The 15,715-nt window shown below is 38.2% G+C and overlaps 1 protein-coding gene and 1 long non-coding RNA gene across 5 annotated transcripts in view; one reads left to right on the top strand and one right to left on the bottom strand.

Annotated features, from left to right (window-relative positions):
- The window catches only part of LOC129763338 (titin-like), a 90,840-nt gene that overhangs the window by 28,113 nt on the left and 47,012 nt on the right, over positions 1-15,715 (top strand). The window lies entirely within an intron of this gene.
- Positions 5,267-15,715, bottom strand: part of LOC129763340 (uncharacterized) — a 52,396-nt gene continuing 41,947 nt past the window's right edge. Inside the window, exons 2-3 of the long non-coding RNA XR_008740888.1 lie at positions 5,524-6,541; positions 5,267-5,455 (exon numbers count right to left, since the gene is read on the bottom strand). This is a non-coding gene — a long non-coding RNA (uncharacterized LOC129763340). The remainder of the gene's footprint in view (positions 5,456-5,523; positions 6,542-15,715) is intronic.

The following is a 15,715-nucleotide window of genomic DNA, read 5'->3' as shown; positions in this document are numbered from 1 at the left end:
GAATCAGATCTGTTCCCGTGTTTGGTTATTAGGAACAATAAACTTTCTTGCCAGAACAACTGTTTTCGTTCTCTTTGTCAGAATTTAGAATGATGAAACCAAAGGTATCTTAATAAACATCTCACCACGATTCATATATCCATATACTCAAACTGCTGACAGGTGCAATGCAGCTGACTCTACAGAAAATATGGAATTGCAAATAGTCACAAGGAACCACGCGCGCTCTCGCTTCACGGATGGCAGAGCTGCACCAGCGGCAATCGGCACTATAATTGTCCTCTGGGAGCAATTACTGCCGTCGACAGTTGGCGCGACGGTGGATTTGGTGAAAATGGAATTTAAACAGGCGGTATTATTATTTATCCACCTGACAAATAATTAGTGAAAATATTACCGGCCGACGAGCTGGGTTGAGAGGAAAAATAATTTTTGTTTTGGTTTTGTCCATCTTTGAAAACATTGACGGACGGAATTATTTCCCAAGAAATAATTGGAATGAAGTGAGTGGAACAGGGTGAAGCTTATTTTCTCAAGCGAATTATTTTCAGATGAAAGCGAAATTGAAGTGGATAATACCGTATGCGTGATAATATTTGCACCATTGAGCAATGCCAAAATTGAAAAAAATTCTCAAAAATCTTTTCTCGATCCACCGATACACTCCCACGGTGATTGAAATGTCTTTTCGAGAGAATAGCGAGTGGGACAAATCACGAATACGCTGCCACTTCGTCATGGTTCAACTGTCATGCTAAAGAAATCGGCTTCTTTTACTCGCAGTCTCTTATGATATGAATTATAGCTTAAATGCATGCAAAGAAAACCATAGTATGCAAATGTCAAACGGAAACCATACTTGTACAATGGTGCACACATTATCAAGCATACTGTATATTGTCAGGACAATCGATTTATCTCTTACAGTTTACAGCGAGTCTACCCTACATCTGATTTGTACAATTCATTGCTGTAGAAACTGTTACTTAATTATATCGATCTAATCGAAAAACTCATAAACAAAAAACTCGCCGCAACACAAAAAGTTTAACAAAAAAATGGGTGGGTTATATCTTTGATATAACCGCAAGGTTTACGTGGGACTACCTTAGCTTAGCAATCATTTGTTTGTATTGATTGAATTTTTGATTGAGTAAAACAATTTCCGAATTTAATTGAATTCAATATCTTTGCTTTTTAAGTAAAGAGATTGAATAAATGCCATGTAATGTCATGCATGCATTGTGATAGATTATGTTCTTCGTTCCAAGTAAATTGAATGACAGTCCTTTTACGTTTGGTTTGATGCCTAGGACAAAATATGTGAACGGAAGAATTTTCAAACGATTATTTTATTTTACATTTCACTCTGAAGGTTGCATCTCTCAAGTGTACGTACTTCTTCGAACAGCGGATTTGCATGAATTAATGAACTTCTGGTACTCAGTTTCGATTTTGACATGTACGTCGAACGCATATTGTTTGATCGATAGGCGTTATCGCAGCAAATGGTTATCAATATTTTGCCTAATCATCAAATGGTATGCGTAGAAATTCAGTGAGCAGCAAATACGAATTTTGCTTGCTTTAAACTTGAAAGTTCATTCACCTCTAATGTCTAACAGTGTAAAGGAAACATATTTTAGTCTGCACAAAGATAAGCGAGTACCAAAGTACGTATATTGGGCAAACACATTTCAATCGGAACAAAAATACCCCCGACTTGCATGAATTAGCAATGCCAATTTCCCCACGCTTCATTAATCAGAAGTCTGTGTCAGGGGAACACATTTCAGTTGGAAGAAAAATGCCTCCAACTTACGTTATTTGTAATGCCCATTTCCCACGCTCCTTGGATTTAAAGTCTGTGTTAGGGAAACACATTCCGGTCGGAACAAAAATACCCCTGACCTGCATGAATTTGCAATGCCAACTCCCCCAGACACCTTGATTCTGAAGTCTGTGTTGGGGAAACACATTTCAGTCGGAACAAAAATACCCCCGGCCTACATGAATTTGCAATGCCAATTTCCCCACGCTCCATGGATTTGAAGTCTGTGTGTCTGTGTGCCAATCAAAACGAGGCAGTTGGGGCGTTTAGATAACGCTCAACATTTTACAGTTATTCAATTGTTTATCTAATGAAAAATAACATTTTATTAATAACGATAGACGCGTAGAAAAATTCCCTATCAATTGATGCAAACATCTTTCCGATCCAGTAAGAAATGTTCGAGTTATAAGCATTCGGAATCTTTCATTTTCTCCTGCATGTTCTGTGTTTAGGTTTTCATTTTACCCCCCATATACTCCGGTTAGACGTAGTCCCACGTCAAAAATGAGCTTATAAATGTTCGATCGAAATTGTGTTTCACTATAACACATTTGTTCACCTCACTATCCACCCATGCTACCCTCCCATACTGGTACAGCATCTACTGAAGCGAGAGGCGAGTTTGTGTATAATATATTCGTCATAGCAATATAAGGCCTATATAAGATATCAAAACAAGAGACACTTTGCCAATATACACGCATCAAAGGTATAAATTTTGTTCACGCTCTCCGTTTTACTCTCAACAAAAGAGCTCTCTTCTTGTAAGATCCAATTTCATTTTACAGTAGAACCCTGATTATCCGCGAGTAATTATAGAGCTTTCCAAAAAATATCAGTGAGTGTTTTGTTTTGGTCATGGCTTTCATATTATCCGACCACTAGTATGCACGACCTTACAGATGGATATCTTAATGATATCTGTATTGATGAAACACAGTTTTCATGCTGAAAAATATTTTTTTTCGCATTTGCAATTCATTTTTAGCCCTTTTTCGAGTTATCCGACAAATTTATCCGAGGAGAACTTTCCAAACTATTTCGCAGGTAAAAACAGGGGTAAATTCTATTGCTTTTCATCAGCCACTGCTGCACAAACACTGCGTAATATTTAAAGATAACCATTGGCTTTTTTTCTCAGACGCTTATTGTTCCCAGAACAAACCCGCTGTCGTCATCTATTCGATGAACAAGCTCCGAAAAAGTCTGATAAAATAGTTGATATCAAGAAAAATCACAAACTTTGCCTTCTTATAATAAACAAATCCAAGAAACCGAGCTTCTTCGAGGGGACCCAATCAGACAATTCACTAGTTGATTACTTTATTCAAACATAAGGCTGGGTGAACCAGAAGATATGGTTTGAAAAAAAGAGTCTAGAAGAATGATTTTAAAAAAGGGTATCTCAATTGCGGAAACATCTTGATTTGAAAATACACCCAAAAAGACTATTTTGTTAGTTGACAATGCACCATCTCACCCAGCTAAAAGAGTAACTAGATTAAATAATAAACGGTTACTATATTTCATTTGTAGCGTGCCAAACCACAAACCGTGCTTTTATCGATTTTTTTTTTGGCTCTTTCTGCTTCTTTTGAGCGATGAATGTTTGATTTTGACGTATCAATCTTCCCGTACTGAAACCTCCTTTTTGCTTGAGCGCCTTCATTATACGACTATCCAGAGGAGAGCTGGCAGAGTTCTTTCTTTAAGACTCGTTCTCGGGTTATCCTCTAACGAGCTATCCTCACTGAATTTCTCTGTACATTGTTCGTGCAGAATTTTTCTGCGTTGTCCTGTTAAAAGCCCACACATTAAAAAAAAATCTGAATATACCGCGGCACACCTGTCAGATGAAAGTAAACAGAAGGACGCAGCCGCAAAATTGGAAGGGTTGTGAAATGGCTGCGTTTCCTAACTACGTCCATACTTTCTGTTTGCTACCTCGAAGAGAACGTATACAACGAAGATGTTACTCTCAAATTTTAGAATGACTGCGACCTCAAAGGGTTTTGGAAGAGCTATACAATTTTGGATTACATTAAGCATGTTGTGTCTGTATGGGATTCTATCAAATCCACAACCCTATTTGAGTCATTGAGAAAACTCCTTCCGACTATTGACAACAAATTTCATCCAAAATATTTGTGAAGAAGTAAATGAACTCATGCTGACTGTTATACTTGTTGACCTTTTGGAATCTGTTGCGGAAAATGGAAATTCCGACACGAACAACATAGAAGAGTGACTGGAGCGTGTTTAAGTGAGTCGGGGTTTGAACGACTAATTGCTATTCACTTATCGATATCGCCCAAGAAAATAACTTTCGAGATACAATTTTATTCAATTCTTACGGAGATATTATGCTTATGATTATGCACAAAAAGTTCTTACTGAGATATTCTATGTCAAACTGTTTTTGTGAAATTAACCATTTGTGCGAGACTTTTGACGTAGGACTACGTTTTCAAATCAAAAACCACGTCACGTTTTATGAAATAATGTTATCGTTAATAACTATTTTCGCTGTGAACAGATTCTGACGATTTGCATATCATTCGAAGCGGAAGCTTTCTAAGATTTCTTCGATATGCTATACATTATAATCCCCTAATTATTAAATGGTTTGAATTGATGAAATTTGGAAGATTTTCCATCCCCCCATACATTTGTTCTGCTCATTTGCGCACAACCCGTACAGTTCACAACATATAAGTTACGGTCTCATTGACACACAATACAGAATCGAATAAGAATACCTTCTTTGAGATTAGCATGCTCAAAGGCAGTTGTAAATTTTCAAACATTGAATGAACATTATTTCGAAATGTTGTTTGCATGGTCAGGTTACATAATCCGAATCCGTGTATAATCATTACTTAAAAAAACTGCTAGATATTTTCAACAGAACCTTTGAAGAGTGAACCTCAAAAGAATTTCCCTAACAATAAGGAAATTGCTTTTATTAGTCATACTAAAATATATGATCATAACGCTGAACCTAACTGTCAATCGATTCATATAGTCGTTCCTGATTATAAATAAAGATATTGGCTAAGAGTATTGTAACCTTTCATTGAAAACGGATGAAACCTGGTACCTCGAATAGCTTTAATGGCTCAGAATGGAGATTAGGCCGTTTATAACCAACCGTGCCTGAATTCTTCATATCAACGCATTGCATTTCCTTCCACCAAATATGTAAAATTACCATACTCCCAATAATGGCTTCTGAAAAAACGCGAAAAAATCATTACTAAACACGCTCATGATTTTTTTCCCACTTGTACAAAACTCATTACACATTTACATAGAATATTCATTCGATACGGATAATTTGATTTTCATTGATAATTTTGTCCCTGAAGATGTGTTTATTTTTCCCGCCGCTGAGAAAGCGTCATTTTCTACAGCAATAAAAAGATGTTTCTAATGTTGATAATTTATATATTCCTTCGGTTCGGCATCAGTTCAACTGGCATATCAATAGCTGATATTGTCTAAATAGTCCTTGATACTGAGTTCACACGTTGTTAACTACTGCTAATTCTGAAAATTATCCGAGCTACCGAGGGTTCTCCAGTTCGATATCGGTTTCATTGCTGCAACGTCCAAATAGACCTAAAAAGAAGAATATTTGCAACTCCTTTTAACCAGTCTTGCTACTGCTAGCGAGCGGTGAACCTCACTTTAAAGAATCCATAGTGTGTTATTTCGTGAATGAATCGTGGTGCTAACTTGTTCGCAACTTCAAATCCAGAACAGAACTCGATGAAGCGTTTTCATGCCGTCTGGTGGAGAGCGCTTGTGTATTTTTGCATCATACGCACACATTGTTGTTTTTTGTGTAGTGTGAAATGTTTACTATTTAGCGGCTTTAATGTTTTGTTAATTGGAAATGTGGCGTAATGTTGGTGTTGGAACAAACGATCGCATGTATGTCAACTAGAAAAAGCCGTCATGATAGCTTTTATAGCTATAACACCCAGAATAAAATAGCTCTTGCGATGCTTACTCATTATTATCGTGAACGTCGCGTCTTTCGATGAAAACTCCGGAATATCTTTGAGAAGAGCATTCGAAACATTCGATTTGTTAACGTTTGGCCGATCGTTTCCGAGTACCTCACACATAATACTCTGTTTGATAGTTTATTGTATTGTTGTATTACGATTTACTTTTCAATGCGGCTGCTCTTAGCCTTAGGACGAAATTTACTGGTTCCAGCTAGGAAAGTAGCCTAAGCTCCCAGGTCTTAACTATGACCGTGCAGGGGTGGTTCTGCGGGTCTCAGGGTCATCGTGTGAATTGTTTGAGCATCAGCGAGATGATGTGGGCTAACGACGATCGGAAGCTGGTATAACTTGGTGATTTCTCAGTTTCGGTGAGAGGTCGTAACCTCCATGGCAGCATTGGCGTTTAACGAGTGGAACGTAGCTTGAAACTCTTGGCAACTGACCTACTCCTTTACGTTGAGTAGTTCGATCGGTCATAGGTCGGTCGATCGATTGTTTACAAGTACAGTAGATTTTCAAGATGGTAGTAGAGCTGTATTGACGTATTGACTCACCTAGTCGTATACCTCTACTTGCTTTGGTTTACTATTCATCGGCACGCCAAAGACAGTTGTCGCTAATCTGGGCATCTAGCCTAGCCATGTTTTCATTGGCTTATGTACATGTGACCGATTACATGCGCAGAGTAGAACTGTAAAGAATCATATTTTCAGTACATTGCATGAAGAAATGTCGCTTAGGATGGTTTTAGCGTCAGATGCAATCGCAAATTGGTTCAACTGTGACCGAAACTAATCGGATGCCAGATTTTGTCTAGATATTTATCATAAAGTTGACGACAATGGCGGCAAAGGCAGAACAAAATATTGAAAACAAAACCCGAACGTCACAATAAAGCATCATCAACATTCTGATGGTTTTTTTTTTGTTCTTTGAGTACTGTAACAGAAGCGCCTAATTCAAGAGAAGGGACGTTTTATTTCATACCCTTTTTGAACTCACAGTAACAGCATCAGTCCCAGGATGAAATTAAAATGATTAATACGATTAATTAAAATACCCGCCGTGGACCGCATCGTCTCATGCTGCGCTCTGAACTTAATGGTTTACGGTCCGTTTAGTTTCTACCGCGCACAATATTTTGAAATCCAACCGGACGATAGTATCTCGCACGGGTTGCATCTCTCAGGTGGGTGAGGTGGGCCAAGATGCATGCGCGCATTCCTTAGGAAGTGTGCCTGTGGTTTCGCTGCGCACCTATCATTGACGAATGATTGATGGAAAGGTAACAACGCGATGCCAAACATGTCGTGACGCTCGTTAAATTACTACTAGTTAGGTACATCTGTTCGCAATTCGCAATTACACTTTTCGTCCATCTATTTGTGACCTTTCATCGAAAACCAAGATTTTTCGTGTAAGCAGGACGGTTGGCCCCGTTATGTTTTTGCCTTTCCGGTGATTTTTTGGTACAATATCTGATCAGATCACTGTCTTAATGTCATTCAACGGTAATTTTTCTGGAGAAAGTATGAGATGACCACATTCTACTTTGCAATGCAAAGGATGTAGCCTCCAGAAATATTTTGGCACTATGTTCACAATATAACAGCACCTTGTAACAATACCCGCCAAGGTCATGGGTGGTGTTCGGTCAGTAAACCCCCTGACCGAAGAAAATTCATCGTACAAATACAGGAGCGAGAGAGGAGGTAATTAGCTTAATTAATACGCTGCATCGTAAAGAAGCGGTACGCCGGAAAGTGTTTTGGGAAACTTATTTTTAACCCCACAAACAAGCCACTTTACGATCTCAGTGCCTCTTCCCATGTTGTCCTATTTTTATTCTGTTATTATTGTTTAATAACAATTTTTGCTTCTGTAATGGCCTTTTCGAGGGGAAAAGCGAGGGGGAATAGCTTTCTTGTTGAAACTTGAGAAAAATAGCACCAATTTGTGTCCACCACAAAACAAACAACGGTCTTAAAGGTAGGTTTGGTCTCGTAAACAACCAAGTCATCCCTATTTTGTTTCCGCGAATATTGGCTCGGATATCGGATCAATATTGGCTTGGCAGAAAGAAGAAAGTATGAGGGTTGTGCCCAAGACACGACCGTATGCTTAACGTAGGACTACGAACATATTGCATTCAATTCGCCTTCAATTCTAATATCACTTTCGATATTCACTTAGGAAGGAACGAAATTTTATAATGAACTGTTTGGTAAATTTTTTTGGTGGCACTGATGCGTGATTTTATTGTAACTTTATCGTAGCCTTCAAAAACAGATTCTAATTTCCATATTAAGTCTCAGTCTCAGCATTTAGGGTTGGCTGATCACTGTCTAGAGTGAAACTAAAACAAATCAATTTTACTGAGTCAAACAATACCTCTCGTCTGATGCAATGTTATCTGCTTTTTACCTTTGTTTGTTCCATAGAGGCTTTAAACTTGAAAATTCGCAACGTGACATTTGCGGAACCGACCCAACATTAGTTGAACTAGAAAAAAAAGGTTTTCAGGAGAAAAAAATCTATTGGACTCCTGGCTATTCCAGAATTTACGGTCCCCAGACCAGCGGGAAACGGAAGAAATAAAGAACATCAGGATATTCCCTGTCCTCCATATGGCATCTGCTTTTGTGTGAAACATTAGATCCACCTGAGCTGGGATATAGCCTGGAGAAACCAACCATTTTCGAAAAATCAAAAATACAACACTTTCTTGATTCGATCGAAACAACAGTCGAAAAAGACTCACTCCTACTTAATTGACAAAACAGGACAACCCTCATTTTTCCTGTAATGCACTCCCCATAATCGTTAGCCATTTTTTGTTGGGTTGTCAGCATACCAAAGATGCTTGACTCCGACGCATGATAATAGCTTAAAACCAAAGAGGCATTTTTAGTCGAGATGAATCTCAAGATACCAATTTGATTGCGACTTAAACGAACAAAGAAGATGAAGAAACGCATACCTCAGACACGAATCATTCAGTCATGCAGCTAGCGACCAGACGACAGCAGCAATGCGGCTACCGGCAGAGAAGTTTCCCGAATAGTCTTTGTCAAAACCAAGAGTAGTTTAGTTTTCCGAATTCGCCTTTTCAAGGCTAGAGGCAAATGAACTTTCAAAAAAGTTCTAACGCCTCTATAATTCAAACCATTATCATAATTATTCAAAGTCTCGCTCCAGCTAGCAGACAGCAATCTTTCTGAATGCTGTTGTCAGACACAGCTGATCTGCTCGATACAAAGCAAAAAATAATTCGAAAACGAGAGCGTCGCGTTTGGGGTGCAAGGATTTACCGGCTGAACAAAGTGAAATGATCAGTTTCGAAAGATAAAAAATGGAATGAATGATGTTTGTTAATTATTGAACAAAAATCTAGAAATAATGGTTAACTCACAAAAATCCATAAATGAGCTTGAAGGTCCATCGAAGTCAAGATTGGTCAGTGGTTGATGCACGACGTCGGATAGCTGTGAAAGCAATATAAATATTGTGATCTCCATGGCGAATCTCAGCTTTCAATTTGCTACCATGTTGAACGGACGTGCGAAATCGCTTCAGAATGCATTCTCAGAATATGCGCGAAATAAGCATAGTACAGAGCTTGCGCTGAAGGGCAGAAGAACAGCAGAAGAGATGTATTAAATTGGACGATTCCCGTCGGTTTTCGTACCGTTAGGAGAAGATTGGTTGTATATGATTGAATCACTCATATGAATTGTTGATTCTATGCATTATCAAATAGATAACGGGAAACGGGGGGAACAAATACAAAATCGCCACGAACTGCACCAGGACACAAATCAGTTGTACTGTTCTCGCGAGAACAAGAACGAACAATGAAAACGGTCTTTTTCAGGGCCACCATAACTTTCTATTATAATAGTTGTTTTTAAAATTTCGATGCATTCCAAAATAATTACAAAAAATATAAAAATTTGTGTTATGATGATGATTTTTTCGAATTATAAAAATTTTCTCGGACTTTCTCAGTTCATTCGCTTCTAGCCTCAAGAAAGGACCGATTTGGAAAAACTAAACTAAACACTCGACCTTGCGGAAGACCTTCGGAAAGCCCCGCTGTCGCTGCCATCTGGTCGCTAGTAGGAAGACTGATAAATCATGGATGACCTGTTGATGACTTTCTCCGATCGATCGATTTGTTTTCGTGAATTCGTGCAATATTTCCGGGCTAAAAGTGGCGTCGAAGTGCAAGCCAAATATGAGGAAGGTATTTTTCAGCGGTGAGAGCTGCGTTCGTCGGTGGAAAACTGAAGGTGAAAATTTGGACCGCAGCGGTTATTGTCGACACAAAAATCGGAGAAGTTTGCTGTCGCCGATCTGTTTTTTTCTATATTTCCCATAGAAAGTATACAATTTAACTAAGAAAATTTCAAAATTTTAGGACTGTAGCAGATACTATACCTAAGATATCGAGAAATGATGATGAAAAATGGCAAAAAATTATTTGTTTTCAAAAAAAGGGAATTCTGAAAAAAAATTGTCATAATAACAGAATAACCTTTGAGTATGTGATATTGTTACTAGCTGATTAGGCAAACGTTGTTCTGCAACTCCACTCATATTCCAGAAACCGATTGGTTTGAAATTCGATTGAAAATCATAATTTACATTCTGGAATCCATTCTACTCAAAATCAATCGTGCTATACAAATTGGCAACCCTGCCCTGACGCAAAACAAACGTCAAAATAAAACATCCCTATTTGTAGAGCAAATTCATTCTTTATCAGAATTTCGAATTGTTAGAATTTGAATGAAAATTGATACCCGATGCTATTTAAATATGTACTTAGAACACATATTCCTAATTTAAATATCTCATCCTAATTAAAATATTTTTCTATAAATTTATGCCAAAACTTTATCCATAATATAAAATCGTTATCAGACACAATTTCAGCTCAAGTTTTTCCCCATTTGTAAAAAATGCGTTACGTTATTACATAGAACACATATTTGGTACGGAAGACCTCATTTTCATTTATAAGTTTTGTTTCAAAAGTGTAATTATTTCACCCTAAAATCCAACCACAGCTATTAGAAATTAAGTCGAACGGAAAAAATTGCGATTAAATCCGGACAATTTAGACTCGATCCGACTTCAAAATAAGGGTGAGAAGTTGATATGTAGACGAAACTGGAATTTCCGAGGAAATTACACCTCAGGGCGTATTTTGACGACTGGCCAAACTAAAATGTTTGAGCCATTCAATTACCATTCAACCGTGTAATATTGCGATAATGATCATAAAAGACTTTATTTTTGTTTGAACACATGCGCTGTCATAACAATGCATTGTATTTGAGCCTGGCAATAGCGAGCGAAGGCTGTGCCGGCGTTGCTCGTGATAGTATCTTGCAAGTGAATGTATGTTTTCTCACGTCGCTTCTGCATATTGTGTCGTAGGAGTCGCAGTCGTTCGCTCTCTATATTTGTGTACACATTTCGACCATGATGTGTAGGCATAATCACGACATCGTAGAATGAATTTTAATAAATTATTATGGTTATTTAATAAGGCGAGTTGAGGAAAGTTCGATGTAGTGGACGTAGCGCCATTTGCCATTAAACAACGTAAAAAATTGAAAAACAAATGAAATTATTTGGATATGGTTTATACAAAAAAAACTAAAATCACGATTAAAAAGTTGTGGATGGAAGTAAGAGGATGAAAATTTGAGGTTGTATGTACATATTGAATCCAAATTTGAAAAAATAATATTCGGAAATTTTTTTTTTTCCTGCATAAGGTCATCCTAATCGGTATGAAATATACAATAATCGGTATCCTAGCGGTATGTTATATAGTTTACAACCTATTCTCATGCCTACCCTCTCTTTTTTCCGTATACATAGTTGGGAATCCTTAAATTTTTAATTTCTGTTAAAATTATTGACAATAAAAAAAACGTTAAAGTTGCTTTTTCCTTGTCCCCCTATTTTAAAACTGGGCACCCTAATGGACAAATAAAAAAATACGGGTCTAGGTCTTAGATCGCACTTGAATCAATCCAGCTTGGTGGGACAGTTATGCCTAGAAAGTCAACATGGGACATGGTTTTTTTAAAAAGCTGGGTACAAACAATAAGTTTTTTTTGTGTTTTTCTGGAAGATAATGCATACAAATATCGTCTTATGAAGGAAAGTAAAAAATGTCAAAAAGTACCATGAGACAACTATGCATAGAACGGCAGCATATGATCATGGAAATTGTGATTTTGGGAAGTTAACAGAATTTTTGGAACGTTTAAAAAAAATCGAAAAGGGTCGCATCAATTTTTTTTTTCGTTTTTCGGCTGATTTGGCGTGCCTTAGTCAATATATTTCATTGCTTTCATTTTTGCATCTAGCTGTTTGTGTGTCTATGTATGATTAGGAATTAGAAATAAATATTGTCCTCCTGCCGGTTGGATTGACACTGTGATATCCGTACGTCCGTATTTGATTACAGTGACTTCAAACCTTTTAAGTTCATTCATCTCTAGCCCTGAGAGGAGTTTTTGTGGACAATCTTAATCAAAACTCCCCACCACTTGTCTTAAGAAAGGCAGTTCATTCCCGCTCAGTGCTCGTCAGCAAACAGTGTTAGAGAATTTCCGATTTGATGGGTACGCAAATCATCAGAATTCGTTCGTAGCGAAAATAGTTATTGACAATAATTTTATTTCATGAAAACGTAACCTGCTTTCTGATTTGACAGCCTTCCAGAAAGACGTAATCCTACGTCAAACACGCACGACTATAATTACTGGTGACAAATAATTATCAAACGGTATGAATTTGCACCCAATCGAATTCGGTCATCTCTGGGAAATGAATAAGTGAAAATCGCATGATTCTATTTTGAAACGAACGAACGAACATCCCTTCCTGGTTGCATGGTGAGTGTTGTCCAACCCAACGTCATCTCCGCCAATCAAAGTAAGCCAAGCCGTATTTGGCTGTCGTGTTTTGTTTTTTGTTTCGTTTTGCAGACTGCGACGTTAATTGTCATAAAAAGTGCGAGAAACTAGCGGCTAATTTGTGCGGCGTCAATCAGAAACTGATCGTCGAGGCGCTGTCATCGGTGAGGAGAGGTAAGTGTTGGATCGAAAAGCCGCCGCGTTGATGGGACATTAGGGAAATGATGTTCATTTTTTTTGTCATAATTAAAAATCCCCTCGGGTAAACGAAAATGATATATTGGAGATCACTTTCCAAAGCCGAGAGAGTCTTCATAAATCTTCCAGTCCGGTTTATATTACGCGTACTCAGACACACGATTTTTTTTCCTTGACGATCGGCAATAAACGCAGTAATTTATACGACCATGACTATGACCAGAGAGGGTTAGGAAGTGACACAAGCGATTGATGGATCAAAGAAGATCAACGATGTTTATATCCCCCAAAAAGATTTGTTTATGACCGGAGAAAGATGCATATTTCCTCCGGACATAAACGGATTTACGTGCGCAATCGAATCTTTTTTCTTGTGCGTTTTTTTAAGCATGCGAAAAACATTCTTTCCACCTTTTCCCAAAGCTATAACCGTAAACAATGCATGCAGAAAAAGTGACACACTGCAAATCATTGGCACAATCCCTCGTTAGCGGCAACCTGCGGTTGCTTCAGAGACAACTGCTGTAGAAATGTCAAGCCTACGTCAGACACCTGGTTCGTGCTTGTTTTGTGTATTCAACGCGAAGAAAAAACTCACCACGCAGACTACAACGCAAAATCCTTGCGCGCGCTGTCATGTGACTGTGGCATGGTAAACCTGACAAAAAAAACACACAGCAATACTCCCGGTGAAAATTAATCTACGAGAAATAGTACACTTAATTTCCGATTTACTGCTGCATATAAAAAAGAGAGGCGGATGAGCTCACAGCCGAAATTGTACACATGTTTGCTTAATCGACAAGTGCTCACTGTGTTCGCCGCATGTCGATTACGGCACATGAAACTGGGTCAAATACGTTATCACACCCAAGGCTGTCTGAGATTGGGTCCCGAGCGGGCTGGCGGCTCGTCATTTGAGATCCGATTTGCACGATCGAGGAGCAACGAATGATTGATAGGTCGTCTGCTAGGATGGCCTCAGAAATGTTTGTACAAGTTCGGACGATCTTGAATAAGTTATCCTTGGTTTTCGTAAAAAAATAATGTTTCATTCAGGTTTTCGTAGAAGACACAACATCGAAAATATTGTTGAGCACTGAAGATTGAAAACGAAACAATCTGGACATATTAAAAAAATGCTGCCATAAAGGCATTTTTTCAATATTTTTTTCAGAACTTCTCTGAATCAAGTTAAGAGTATACAGGATCGCAGTAGGCATTGAATGCCAGAATAAGTTCATTTGTTTACACCTAGTGATCCCCGATTTTTTAAATTAATCGTTCATCAGCTAATCGAATACTTTTCAGCAGTTTGTTATTCGATACGATTAATCGCCCCAAATAATCGATTAATCGATTAATCGTCACACTGAGCGAAATAATTAGTTAGACTAATGTTCCTCATTTGCTAGAAAGCCATCTTGAATCAAAAAAGTGTTCATTCCGCCTGAATATCAATTATTATTTTTTACGCTCCCCTAAACTCGTTAACGAAGCTCAATTCGCATTGACGCCATTGAGCTTTGTTTACGATCCCAGAGGAGCGTCAAAGATAATGATTGAATTTCAGTAAAAAACTGCAGCGGCCATACGTTTTTTTTCTCTGGGTTTGGATCGATTAATCGACGTAAACTATTCGTTCGCTTCGATTATTGGTTGCGCAGTATTCGTTCGATTAATAATCGATTTCTGTAGGAAGTATTCGATTAATCGATTAATCGAACGATTATCGGGGATCACTATTTACACCATGGCTTTTCCATAGCAAAGCACGTTGCGATTCGATTCTGCTCGCTGAAAACGAAAATCTTGGTCTATCTATTAAAGAGCTAGCATTTTTATGAAAAACTACTAAATTCACAGTATTGACATTCTGAAACGTTTTGGGGAAAGTCTGACAATCGTCCGAAAACCCGAAAAAAAGTCAGTGGCTCTCAAACCACATGCGAAAGCAGTGGGTCTTTTCAAGCGGAACCCGAAGCTGTCTTCGAGAGAAGCTGCAAAAAGGCCAAATGTTTCTTAATTCTACATATAAAAGGTGAAGAAAATTTATTCTAATGAATTAGGAGAACACCTACTGATCTGTTCAAGCGTATGCGAGTCATTTTCTATCGCTAAGGTACGAGAGACTCCTCCGCTAGATCGTATCGACTGTGTTAAAGAGAGTCTTGAATAAGGCTTCAAACTTTTGCTGTTCATTTGCCTCTATCCATGAAGGAGGCCTAAATTCTCGGTCTTGAGAAAGGTTATTTTGGACGCTCGACTGATTGATAGCTGAATGTCTGTCGAAACATAATAAATCATCAGTGACAATTTTGTCAAGTTGTAGTCCGTATTAGATGGTCCAGGTGAAAAAATGCATATTCTCTCGCTCGGATACAAGAGCCTTCGCAGCTTCTTCTTGGTTTTTTTCTTTCCGCCAGGTGGCTTTAACTCTTTCGGTTCCTTCGTCTCCGCCCCGTTGCTTGATTGTTTGGTTGTTTTTTTTCCCTTTGTAGAGGCGTAAAACCAAAAATTTTATTCACCTCTAGCCTTGTAAATTGCCTATTAGAAGATCAATCAATAGAGAGTCTTGGGATTGAACCCTCAGTCCTCCGGAGAGGACGCGGAAATATTGTAGCTACGGAGACCCTCATCTCGCATCTCCTTCTTCTGATTATTCTTCATCTTCTTTTTCTTCTTCTTCTTCCTTTTGCTCTTCTTCTTCTTCTTCTTCTTCTTCT

Source organism: Toxorhynchites rutilus, chromosome 1 (genome assembly GCF_029784135.1).
Source record: "Toxorhynchites rutilus septentrionalis strain SRP chromosome 1, ASM2978413v1, whole genome shotgun sequence".
NCBI classification, from domain to species: domain Eukaryota; kingdom Metazoa; phylum Arthropoda; class Insecta; order Diptera; family Culicidae; genus Toxorhynchites; species Toxorhynchites rutilus.
Note: the sequence above shows the minus strand (reverse complement) of the source record. Positions and strands in the feature narration are given on the sequence as shown.